This window comes from Chionomys nivalis, chromosome 5 (assembly GCF_950005125.1).
Source record: "Chionomys nivalis chromosome 5, mChiNiv1.1, whole genome shotgun sequence".
In the NCBI taxonomy this organism is placed as follows: domain Eukaryota; kingdom Metazoa; phylum Chordata; class Mammalia; order Rodentia; family Cricetidae; genus Chionomys; species Chionomys nivalis.
The window spans coordinates 48,554,590-48,567,658 of NC_080090.1; the positions used below are offsets into that span (position 1 = coordinate 48,554,590).

The 13,069-nt window shown below is 45.2% G+C and overlaps 1 protein-coding gene across 1 annotated transcript in view; it reads left to right on the top strand.

The window, feature by feature from the left end:
* Positions 1 to 2,395: 2,395 nt before the first annotated feature.
* The window catches only part of Fhit (fragile histidine triad diadenosine triphosphatase), a 1,428,341-nt gene continuing 1,417,667 nt past the window's right edge, over positions 2,396 to 13,069 (top strand). Inside the window, exon 1 of the mRNA XM_057769802.1 lies at positions 2,396 to 2,489. The gene's annotated coding sequence lies outside the window, so the exon portion shown is untranslated. The remainder of the gene's footprint in view (positions 2,490 to 13,069) is intronic.

A 13,069-nucleotide genomic window follows, 5' to 3' on the forward strand; every position in this document is an offset into this window, starting at 1 on the left:
GTTGATTGTCTTGGTGCTTAGAAGTCTTGGATCTTGGAAGAAGGCAGGCGGTGGTGCTACACGCCTTTAATTCCAGCACTCGGGAGGCAGAGGCAGGCAGAACTCTGTGAGTTCGAGGCCAGCCTGGTCTACAAGAGCTAGTTCCAGGACAGGCCCCAAAGCTACAGAGAAACTCTGTCTCCCCCCTCCCCCCCCAAAAGAAGCCTTGGATCAAAAAACAAGATCCAAAGATCCAAGCTCTAAGACCATGTCTTGGTGTTCTTGCTGTTCTTTATATTGCTAAAGGTGACAGCTCACCCAGAAACCCAGAAACATTCACAGCCAAATGCTTATATTCATATAGCTATGTTAATAAGCTGTTTGCCAATTCTATAACATCAGTACACACAATGCCATATCTTAAATGTATTTATATTCATCTTTAAGTAGAAAATGTAATGACTGCAGGCTGGTGCTTCCTTGGGAGGGGTTTAAGTGTTATGATTCCCAGTTTCCTGTGGCCCAGGGATTTTATTCCACATTTAGTTTGGCATTCTGATACGCAGTAGACACGGGTGGTGACATCTCTCATGCTGATCAGCTGGAGCAGAGCTGGGACTGGGGAGCCAACTCTGTGCTCATGAAAGCTAAAAAGAATTGTTGTATTATAGGAAATAACCCTAAGCTGACAGAAGCCTGCGTGAGGAAGCCCAGAGAGACTTTTAATCCCTATGCACAGGATTAGCTCTGTGTAATATTGACCTGCACTCTTGCTGTTTTAACTGTTATTCTTTCCGTGTTTCACCTTCATTCCTACTTTGCCTAGGGTCTCAGTGTTAATAGGTGTATTTGACGACCATCCTGTGTGAAATTCTCCCAAAGTAGTTTCCAAGGACATCAGTATTTCTTACCAGTATGCTTTACACACACCTTGCTACTCTGGCAAGTTCAAACTTCTGAAAGGGTGAGCGATCTGAGACTCATACAACCTTTTGCTAGTCATGAAAGAACAGCAAGGGGAAGGATGCTGTGCCACAGAAAACAGGGACAAATCATTACTGCTCCTTGTTTAGAAACATTAAAGAACACTAGCAAATATCTTTCTTTTCTCATACTCAGATCTGGGAGAGAATGGAAGAAAGAGGAAGGAGCATTTCTCTCTCTCTCTCTCTCTCTCTCTCTCTCTCTCTCTCTCTCTCTTTCTCTCTCTCTCTCTCTTTAGTTTTTTGAGACAGGGTTTCTCTGTAACTTTGGAAAGCCTGTCCTGGAACTAGCTTTTGTAGACCAGATTGGCCTCGAACTCACAGAGATCTGTCTGCCTCTGCCTCCCAAGTGCTGGGATTAAAGGTATGCGCCACCACTGCCTGGTGGAAGGGGTATTTCTAAGAAGAAAGAAAGATTATACTCCCTGCTAAGGAGCTGTATGATCATGTGGCAACCATATAGTCGCTCCACAATTTGTAACTGCATTCATTGGGAAATTAAGTTTTTTCTTTCATCCATTATTAGACCGGGAATATGTTTAGGTTTGGAATTGGCTAAGTTAACGATTTCGCCGCCATTCACACAGCATCTGGTAAAGAATACACCGAGGAAATGACTGAATAAAAATGAAAAAGAGCAGGCATAAAAGACCGTGGTGATCAGAGATGAGTTGAATGGATATGAGCGAGAGATAGAAGAGAAGGTCATCTCTAGATATCACTCAATTATTCAAAACTTATTTACTATGTTTGACTCATTTCCCTTCCCTAGGTGTAAGAAATACAGCAGCCAAATAAAAATCTACTTCTTCAAGTATCCTGATGGAACAGTAAGACAAGAAAAGGCACCAATAAGTAACTTGCAATGTTTGCTGGTGAGAGCCTAGTTGAAAATATTGCAAGGGCGAGGATTAAGGCGGGGGAAAGGCATGGGAAGGTTGTGCTGTGATTTTGACAGGATGTCAGGGGAGGACAAAGGGAGCCGTATGCTGGATCAAGTAGGGCTTTGGGGGCCTTGGGAATGTGTTCTGGGAGAAATACAAAGGTCTTAAGGAAACAAGAAGGAGCTAAGGTGGGGGAAAGGAGACGCAGCATCGTTAGATCAGCTCCGAAAGAAAAGAAAGCAAACGTACAGGGCAGCCTTTCATTTCAAGAGAAAATAATCATGCTTCTTTTTTTCATTTGGAAAAAGCCAAAGATGTGTGATTTATGACAAAAATCCCCTTTCAAAAGGGAGTGTCACCTTAGACAATCTACTCCAAGACTTGGTGTCACTGCCCTTTGGCTTCCGATTGGCAGGGCGTAAGCTCGTGCTCCTCATCGATTGGTCCCTCCTCCTGTCTCCAGGTGGGAAGCCATATTGGATCCCGCCCCTGCCGCGGGGCGCTGTGGGGATTGTAGTCCGTCCCGTTTGGCCCAGCAGCCGAACCGTTCCCCCCCTCAGCTCCCCGGTCCACCCCAGTGGGCACCCACTCAGGCGGCGCTCCCGCCCTCTGCCTTTCATTCCAGCCGCCAAGATCTTGGAAGGTAGGGGCCCGGGAAGCGAGCCCAAGTGGAAGAGAATATGGGGCGCGGGCAGGGTTCCCACGCGCGTACCCCTGCGGCCGGCGGGGCGGGGCCAGGCCAGCACCTGCAAGACCCTCGGGGTAAACTGAGGCACGGGGTCGCGCCAGCGGGTTCTCTAGGCGTAGTTGGCTAATAGTTCGTCAGTCCCGTAGACAAGTGTCAGGGACCTCTGACCCAAACAGGTCTGGGTTAAACAGATAACCTAGCTCCAGAGTCCCCAAAGGTCTGAACCAGTGCCAGGGCAGCAGCAGAGCCGGGCACACCGAGCACAAAGTTTCGGGAAAGAATTTGCCTTTGATAAGTGTGAAAGCAAAATAAAGAAAAGCCGACAAATTCCCATCCGTTCCCCGTGGCGCGAGAACGCGTCACTCGTCGGACCTTAACACCTCGTGCATTTTAATTTGGGTTTCACACGCCAGGGACCTGGAAGCTGTAAACGTAGGTGAAGGAAGGAGGCGGGTTTGCATCTGCCCTGGGACTCTGGACCACCCGCCCAGCGGTTCTCACGTGGATAAAAATCAGCTCCCTGCTCTAGTGGCCCAGAGAAGCTGCTTAGAGCTGTAGTCGACCTTGAGGCCAGGCTCGCGAAAGTTTGTCATTGGAAAAGGGCTTATTTTCGGTCTTTCAGAATTGTGCTGAAAATACCCCGTGGTTGTTTCGGGCATAACTAGGGAGAGGCCTGGACTGCCAGGTGCAGCTCAGCTCAAACCTGTGCTTAAGCGGATTGCAACTGAAAGCTCTTTTTTTTTTTTTTTTTTCTGGCTCCATTTTATGACCCAAGACCTGGGCTGCGGAGGCTTCTGGGACTTGTAGTCCTGCCCCGTGTACCCTACTGGCCTGGCACATCAGCGCCCAACGTGCCTTTTGGCCTGGAGAGATGTCTTCTGGGAGTTGAAGTCTCACTCTCGGGAACCACAAGAGGTAGTCCAGTTCCGTAGAACTACGACTCCCACATGCCCTCCCTTCTTGACTGCCTTCTTTATCAATCTGCTTAATTAAGATGGGGCTAAAGGTAAAGGGTTAGAGAAGATACCCCCATCTCTTTTTCTTCCCCTCTGATTGCATATGCTATACAAAGTATTAGTTATGGAGTTTTTGTTAATGCATGTTTACATGGTCTTCAAATAATTATGTATCTCCCATAATAAAAAGCTTGAGAAGGTAGCCGAGATGGCTGTCATGGTTTCATAGCAGTAGCAAAATTGTGCTATAGATTCATTTATAATTTAAATTCCTTTAGAGCGATATGGTAGAATTTTTTTTTTTTTAAATAATAGAAGTTCTGGGTTTGTAGCGCCTTCTGTTTGCTAGTTTGTTCTTCCTAGCGAAAGAACCTACCTCACGGAATGCATTCTGAGACTCTGGCCTGCTCGACTATAGAATACAAAACCTTTCAATTGCACAATGGCACTTATGTAATTAGACACTAAATGCTGGTGTTCCAAACCTTTTGAGCTTTTTAAAGTCCACGGCAAGGAGTTCAGAACAATCGCTGGCAGTAGAGGTTTCAAAAAACGGTAGCTATATATGGCTTGAGTGCATCTTTATTTCAGTGATGAGGAAGCTGGTCCCCGAGGCAGAGCCGTTTGCCTGGGGTCACGTTGTTGGTTTAAGACAGAGATGAAAGCACTCCCAATAAGGTAGAAGGCACAGTGGATGTATAGCTATCTGGATAATGGTATCCTCCCGTGTTCCCAAGATTTGTTCTTTAGAGGCCACAGACTAGGGCCAGTTGAAGTAAAATCTTTTTGTCTCATGGCTAAAGTTGTCCGATTTCATCAATTCATCAAATCCTGAGACACATTTTAAACATATAAAGATATGCTCATCTCTTCAGGTGCAAGGGCTGTTTAAATGGCAGGTGCCCCGTGGGCTAGAGCTGGAAGTTCTCAGGAACCATCTCTATCGTTTTCATTCTGTAGAGAAGTGGGCCAGCAGCCTTCCTCTCACGCCTTGGGTCTAAGAGAGGGTTTCCTGAGGCTTCACAGGGGTGAACCGCCAGAGGCCTGCTTGCCTCCTCTTGATGTCCCTACTCCACATCCCTCCTGCAGACATCTGGTGGTGTGTGTTAGGGATGCTTCCTTGTTCTCGTCTTAATTTATATGTGCAAGCAGCTTCGGTGTGTTCCATTTCTATTAGTTTTGACTTGGTTCCCAGTGCTCCTTTGTTCCTCCGGAGAGGAGAGAACGAGTGTTTGGTGCTGTGTTTACCTTCACAGATATCACGGACGCTTTGTATGAGGTATTAGAAATGTCCACAAGCTGTGTGTGTTTCCCAGAACTTTGGTTCGAGAAGACACACGGGCCCTTCAGTTATGTATTCACAGATATGTAAGCAAGCACCTCTCACCTTTTCCCATATTAGAGATGATTTCTGGATAATTAGAGAATGACATCACAGCCTTGAAAATCACTGACTCAAGACTCAGAGCAAGTTGCTATGCACGAAGCTCTTCCCAGCCATCTGCGTGGCCTCCAGCACCCTCACCAGTGGTAGGCTGGTCATGTATCACCCCGCAGGGCTGACCACTAGAACACAGAGAGCAGGTCTGTGGATTTGCATTCATTAGCACCCCTGAGCTTTGCTCCCTGGGCATTTTCAATCTTGCTTGTCTCTTCTAAGGTAGAAATGCAGCTTTGAAAGATAAGATGTAGGTTATGTTACTTTCAACGTGAACACGGCAGAGAGACATCTCCGCCTCCGAGGTCATCTTCCAAAGGGTTGTATGTGGGTATGTCCCTGTCTTTGACTTCTCAGATGAAACAGCATCCAGATTAAAGCAACACATCTCAGTCACGTGGCATCCTGGGATTTAAATCCCAGCTCTTTCTCTGAGGCTTCTGTGAGGCTTGTGTCATCTCTGCATTTTTGCCTAATGGGGTGAAGATAAGAAGAGAGTTTCTAACTCTGAGCATGCTTTCCAGGCTCCCAGGAGCCTGCAGTAAATAGATAAATAAGATGTCTTAGGTTGTCATTGTCTATGTAAACTTGATATGTGAAAGCAAAATAATTTTTTATTTATCCTCTTAAAGGAGGAAGGGCGGGCCATCATACGTAAAGTACAATATTTTTATCGCTCTTGAAAACCCGTCTTGTCATTCCAGTGGTATTCTTATGGGCAGGGAGATGGTAAAGACTGAATGTGAGAATTTCCTGCTGAGAAGCTTGACCCATGACTCCATGCAGATATTAAATTTAGACTGAGGAGCAGCTGGTTTGTGTCAGTGAGGCCTTTTGTCTACCTGTGGAAAGGAGGAAAACCCGTGCCAGGGTCCTCAGGGGTCAGTAGAGGCAACTGTCCTCCAGCTGGTAATTCTGGGGCAGCAGCTGGTGGCTTGTTTCTAAAGTTGATGGTGCTGATAAAGACATCATTATCTGTTACTCAGTGATAGAGAAGGAGGACCAAAAATGAGGATCACGTCCAAACGAAGAAGGAAGGGCTAAGTGGACAAAGGAAAGGTAGAAGTCTCTAGGATCCTAAACACTGAACACACTCAGAAAGTGTGCTCCTGGTTCCCCTAGGCCCTCTGTGACATACCAGTTGTAGGGAGCTAGGAATGTATACATAGGAAGGTGGTCATGGTGGTCATGGTGGAATATTCTAGAGGAAGGGAGAAAGAAAATGCCGGGATTTGGGGACTTGAATGGAGGTCTGGGTACCCAAGCGTGATGTCCACTGGCTGCAGAAGCTGACAAGGTGAGGATGCGCAGACCAGTGTAGATAGCTGTGCTGCTTCGTTTCTGTCTCCTGGACACAACCAGTGTGAGCCAGGGAGAGGAAACCTTAGCTGGGGACTTGCCTCCATCAGATTGGCCTGTGGTCGGTCTGTGGAGGCATTTTTTTGATTAATGATTGACGTGAGAGACCCAGCCCACGGTGGGTGATACCAACCCTAGGCATGTGATCCTCTGTTTTAAGGAAGAAAGCTGAACAAGCCACAAGAAGCAGGCCAGTAAGCATAATCCCCCTAAGGACTCTGCCTCAGTTCCTGCCCTCCCATGAAGGACTGGAAGCCTTAAGAGAAAATCAACGATTTCCTCTCCATGTTGTTCATCATCGCAATAGAAAGAAAACAAGGACAATAATGTTCTATACCGTCCAGCCTCTGAGAGAGTCTTGAAATTTATTCCAAGGGAATTTGGGAAATCACCTACCAGTCTCAAGTGAGGAAATGAAATGTTTGCATAGTTTTAAAAATATAGATCCAATGGGTAAGGTAAATCAGTGACAGGCAGTAGTTAATGTATAAAAAAAAATCTACAAATGTGCTTGTTGCCTCCTCCTGACAATTTCATATATGATGAATTTTTGGTCATTTCTACCCCCATTGAAATCTTCCTCCCAATAAGTCTTTCTCCTACTTTGTGTGTATGTGTGTGTGTGTGTGTGTGTGTATGAGAGAGAGAGAGAGAGAGAGAGAGAGAGAGAGAGAGAGAGAGAGAGGCGCATCATTGTGTTTAATTATGGCTAGTTGTGTGGATGTGAATGAGGGGTATTTATTAGAGCATTGGCACCTTATCTGTGACTTTACCATCGAGGAGAATGACACCTCACCCCATAGCAAACGGTTAATTTCCGAAATTTGTCCAAGGAGAAGTGAGGTCTTATGAACCCCTCACGTGTTCCTGCAGACTTACTGCTGATGGGCCCAATCTTGTCATCTTATGTCAGTCATGTGGAGGTAATCCCATGAGTTCATTAGTGTAACAGACATGTTTTATCAAGCTGACATCTTCCTGTGTAGCACTCATTTTTCCCATAACCCCCTCTGCTGCGATGTTCCTTAAGCCTTGAAGGGCATATATATATATATATATATATATATATATATATATATATAAATATAAATATATATAAATATATATATATATATATCTGTATTTTTTGGATATTGGTGTGTGCCTGTGTCCTTTGTTTTGGTAGATAAGCACAGACCAGAAAACTAGTCTGTCTAATAGGCTCTGCTACTGCTTCATGACCTGTACTCCGAAGAGAAAGTATTCAGGCAGTTCTTAGGTTGTTTGTGAGAGCTGGGATGAGAGTAGGTGAGAGGAGGGACCCTGTCTCAGTCACTGTTCTATTGCTGTGATAAAGCACTATGAGCAAAGCAGCTTGTAAAAGAAAGCATTCAATTGAACTTAGAGTTTCGTAGGCCTAGGGTCCACAATAGCAGAGCAAAGGCAGAAGGACCAGCTAAGAACTCACATCTTGGTGTGCAGTCAAAGAGGCAGAGAAAGAAGACTGGTATTAGAAACCTCAAAGCCCACTCCCAGGGACACATCTCCTCCAACAAGCCACGCCTCCTAATCCTCCCCAGGTTCACCCACTGGGGACCAAGTATCACAGCATAGGTTCCAGTGGAGGTCATTCTCATTTACCTCATCACAGACCAAAAGAACAAAGGACTTTGGTTTTTAATCTTGGTCCCACCCTCTGGGTGACTCAGGGTAAAGTATTACAGTTTCTCTCAGCCTCAGTTTTCACATGACCCGTAGAAAATGTTTAACCAGTAGCTGTCTTCAGTATATGGTAACTTTTCATTTTGTTATTATTATTCACAGTAATAAAAAAAAAAAACATAAGCTGCCAGATGGTGGTGCACATGCATTTAATCCCAGCACACTCAAGAGGCAGAGGCAGGCAGATCACTGTGAGTTCGAGGCCATCCTGGTCTACAAGAGCTAGTTGCAAGATAGCTTCATCTATTACATATTACACAGAGAAACCCTGTCTCAAAAAACCAAACCAACCAAACAAACAAAAACCAACTAATCAAATGAACAAACAAAACAAAACAAAATCCCCATAAGCCAAGCACAGTGGTAGCCAAGCACTGGTAGTCTCAGTCTTCAGCAGGTAGAGGCAGGAGGATCCTGAATTCAAAGCCAGCCTGGGTCATATAGTGACTTGTAAGTTTACCAAGTAAGACACTAAAAAAGAGTCAACTAACCAAAAATAAATAAATAAAATCACAACTTGGTGCATTTTGTTTCATGCTTCCTTGCTTATCATAAACTGAACATTGGATGGAATATTATCTGTAACCTTATTGTTTTAGCTCCCCTGGCACATACCATGTCTAGAGGTTCTCCAACCATTTGTATCGATTTAAATATTATTGGTGCAGCAGAATTGAAATATCTTTCCTTTGTTCATCCTGGACTTATGGCCAAGGGAGCCCCCCCCACCTCCCCACTCCCCCGAACAAAAGACTGGTGAAAAACTTTCAAAAGTTACAAATTTGTACACTGTAAATTTTACGATACATGGGCCCTTATGAAGTAACGATGAGTTGAAGGCCATAATCCTGTGTATTTTTATGCCAGGGTTGATGAAGTAGATTGAGTCATAATAAAAACAGTGTGATATGATGTCAGTAGCCCGAAGGAAAGGGAGGGCCTGTTAGATCGGATTCTTCACCATGACCCCTTTCTTCAGATACGGATGTGTCCTTCCTCCAGGTAGAGGGAGGTTATTTCTCATGAGCATTTTATGACCTGTTTCATGGGAAGGTTGAAAATCCTTCCTAGATTTTATAACCTGCTTTAGGAGAGAAGGAGGAAAGTTGACAATAAAACCTTGTTTCTGATATTTGTGCATCCCACCGTGGGCAGAGAGGGATTTCAGACCGTAGTGGAGCCTCTTCGGATTCAATGAGAAAACCCAAGGTCCTTAACATACCATGTTCAAGTCAAAGCTCCGTTATTAAGAAGGGACTTTGAGGCATTGAAATGGAAATCTCTCCCTTTCTACAATATTAATCTGTTTGGATTGCTTTCAAATATGTGGTTTTCAGGGCTGTCTAGTTACCCTTAGAGTCCCCCATCCCCACCCGGGACTGGCTGCTCTCATGCAGATGGATCCAGTCAGATTGGCAAAGGGGGCAGGGTTGGCATTTTCTTTTGGAAGTTTCTCAAGTGATTCCAATGTCATAGTGATGGAGCCAGATATGCGGAAAGTAGCATTTGAAGCCTTGGGGGTGAAAGGCATGAGATGTCTCATCCAAAGCTCCCCTGGAATTAATGAGTAAGTACAGGTGGTGGTGCCCTGGGCCGTGTCCTCATTTCAAGCTCTGCTATGCCTTTCTCCCCGCCCCTCTTTGTGTCTCTAGCCCTGCTTATCCCAGTCCCGATTCTCCTCATGGGGACTTTCAGGTTGGGTTCTCTTCCTCGTATTTAGTTTGCTTCATTCTAAATAACTGGCAACAAGAAACAACCAACTCATTGCAACTATGTTTAGAAGAAATTTTCAGAAGCCGTGGGAAGGTTGTACAGAGGTCTAAAGGACCATTCAGGGAGAGTACCAGCCGCTCTTACTAGTGACATTCTTTGTTTCTAGTGCAGTTGTCCAAAATGCATGGCTTCCTCAGAGCCGCCTCTCTGAAAGTCTGGTTCCTTTTCTTAAATAATTACTCCCATTTTCCATTAGCAGATTAATTAAGATAATTTGATTAGATACCTTTTATTTTCTGATTTATCTATATGAAGAGGAAGTTCTTTTACTTTCTTAGGTCTTGCTTCTAGGGTCCTAAAAATTAGGCGTACAAAGGGGAGATTGCAGAGGGGGAACTTTTTATTAGGTATCATGTGGAAGACTTTAGAGAAGAGGAGGTAGGCTGGGGCTCGCGTGCCCTGTGCAGATAGAACAGAGGGAGAGGTGACTTGCTTTAGGAGGAGAGGTGGGTGGCAGGGCGAGTTAGGAGGAGGTGCCTACAGAGATGGATGGGAAATAAAGGCTTGCTGTGTGCATAGTCATGCTCTTTTTGGTCCGGAGGGGGCACATCTTTACAAACACGCCTCTGTCACAAAGAGAATGTATGCCCTGCTTTCAGCTAGCTGGGGAGGTGTTGAAAGAGCCCTCCCTCCCTGGGCGACTGATTAACAACCATCGCACAGGTAGCCACTCTTCTAAGGTGGTGTGTATGGGGCAGACAGGTTCTGATCACTGCCAGAACTTTCTTTTTAAAAGTCCCTTTCCCCATAGAAAATGCACAAACTTATGTTTGAATATTTATATTTAAAACCTTTTCAAGCGGCTTGGAGCATTCCTGGCCTGAATGTATATTAGCCAACAGCACGTTATTCGGCAGCATTTCTGGAGTCTCTACTCAGTGGGAGGCTATTTCACAATGTGGTAGCTTTGCTTTCCTGCTATGTTGACACCATAGAGAGGAAGAGAAAATGCGGGAAGAAGAAGATTGTTGTTATTGGGCTTAGCAGTTACAACATTGCATACTTAAGAGTCATGACATTTTTAGAGTTATGGCCTGTGTTTCCTTTTAATGATGAATTAAGCATGAATAAGAGAGCATTGAGGCAGCGCTAAGAAAGTCCGCAGAAGGTGGGTTGACTATTCTGGACGGTAAAGATAGGTAAGGTCTTTTGTGTGTTTGTTAGCAACCCCCCTCCTCCCTCTTTCAGGTTTGCCTATTTCTATTAGCAATCAGAATTCTATTAAAATTCAATGTATTTCGCAGTTTCTCAGACTCACAGTTACTGCAGTTAAGAACCATCATAGATAATGTTGAGGTGTCAGTACTCCCTATGAGGTTTAATGCATGCGTATTTTAGTTAGAAGAGATTACAGCCTGTAGTCATTTAATCAGTGAAGTTTGTGGTATGTGGTAAGAACAAAATTTTCATTTTCTGCAAGGTTTGAAGTCTCTTTCCCATGTCTTTCAGTTTGGAAAAAAAAATCCACCAAAATAAAACAACAATAAAACTTTGGCTTTGTCCTCAGATTCTGCATTACCCAAAGGATATTTCCCCCCTTGTATCAGGAGCTGTGTAAGCCATGGCAGCAGGATTTTATAGACAGAAGCAAAACCCTCGGGACAGGTAGAGGGAAGAGGTGGGACCTGCTGAAATAAAGGCTATGTCAACCCTGGAGCACTGGCAGTTCCAGTTCACCTTCCCAGGGATGAGCCCACAGCGAGGAGGTGGGTGGGGGGGAGGACACAGAGGACAGAAGGGTGAAGGAGACAAAAGAATGCATGGATATGAATAACAGCAGGAGGGAGCCTGAGCGGAGCAGGAAGGAATGTGCTTCTCTCCTTCCGTGTCACACGGAAGAGGTCTCCTCTCACTGAGCTGGGCTCCCTCTCTGGATGGTCTGATTTGATGTGTAGACACCAGCATGTTTAATCATGTGGAGGCGTGGTAGAGGAATGAGTGGTTATCTTCCAGGAGAGTGGAAGCTAAGGTGCGCCTCTGGTTTGGATGTGACAGATTTTTCCCAAAAGCCCCTGTGCTACAGGACAGGTTACCAACTAATGAGCTTCAGGGAAGGGAGGGTCTTGAGGGCTCTGACCTAATCAATGGTCTTATCTCTTGATAGGCTCTTCATTTGGTAACAGTACTGGGAAGTACTGGGAACTTTAGGAGGTGGGGCCTGGAGGAGCAGGACAACGGAGGTGTGCCTTTTAAGGAAGGGCCTATCTGGCCTAGCTCCCTCTCTCTGTCTCTGCTTGCTGGTCGTTGCTTATGACCAGCCTCCTCTGTCCACACACCCATGTGAGTGTTCTGCCTCACCAGAGGCTCAGAACTGCTGAGCCGAGTGCTCTACTAAGTCTCCAAAACAGTGAGGCAAAGTACAAATTTCCATTTTTAAAATAGTGTCTCTCAGGTGTTAGTAACAGTGTCTAAAGTCTGACTGCAGAGAGAGATACCAAGCCCTTCTGAATCACATAGGATCTAGGTCATCTAAGTTGTATCCCACACGCAAACTGTTGCTTAGAAAGCAGTCCACATAGGTTAAAATATGAAAAAAAAAATGGCAACTATGATCAGGCTAACTTCAAATTCTAACCATATTATAAGACATACCAGATATAATGCATTTTAAGGTTTTCAGATTTTACCATCAAATTTAGAGTCTCAGTTTTTATTAGCTGAAATATATCTACTTGAGCATAATATCCAAATAATTAATATAGATTGAAGGTATTCCAGCTTGGGTAATGAGCCTACCACTTAGAGCTCTTCCCGTCCCCAGAGTCAGGCATGCTGGGATGGGCCAGGCAAGGGGCATATTCCCAGCTCTGAGACGAGAGGTTGGCTCAAAAGAAGTAGAGAAGGACTGCTTGTGTGCACAGCTTGTGTGTCTGAATACAGAGGTGGTCTGATTACATGGAGATGGGGATACTTTGAGCAGAGGGTTAATGATACGGGAGGCATAAGGTGACTACTTCACCTTAACATCCTAGTTGCAAAGTTCTTCTGGCTTAGGGGGTAAAAGAAAGGTCAGGCAGCTTTATTAGTCAATAGCCACAGATAAATCTGCAGCGGAGGCCCCCTCTTGGCTCTGTGGAGCAGGGATAAAGCTTCCTCCAAGCTTAGGCTTCCTTTGGCCTCCTGAACTTCCAGGAGGCAGGAGGCCAAGGTTTCCCTGGCCGAGAGGAATTGGCTGGGCTTGGCTTCCTAGTGCAGATGGAACAGCTGGGCCCAACTCCTGTGGGTCAAGGGCTGGCTGGAGCCAAATGCATGGGTCCCAGGGAGGCCAGAAGCATCTGCGTTTTCAGCAAACTCCATGGTTTTGCTCA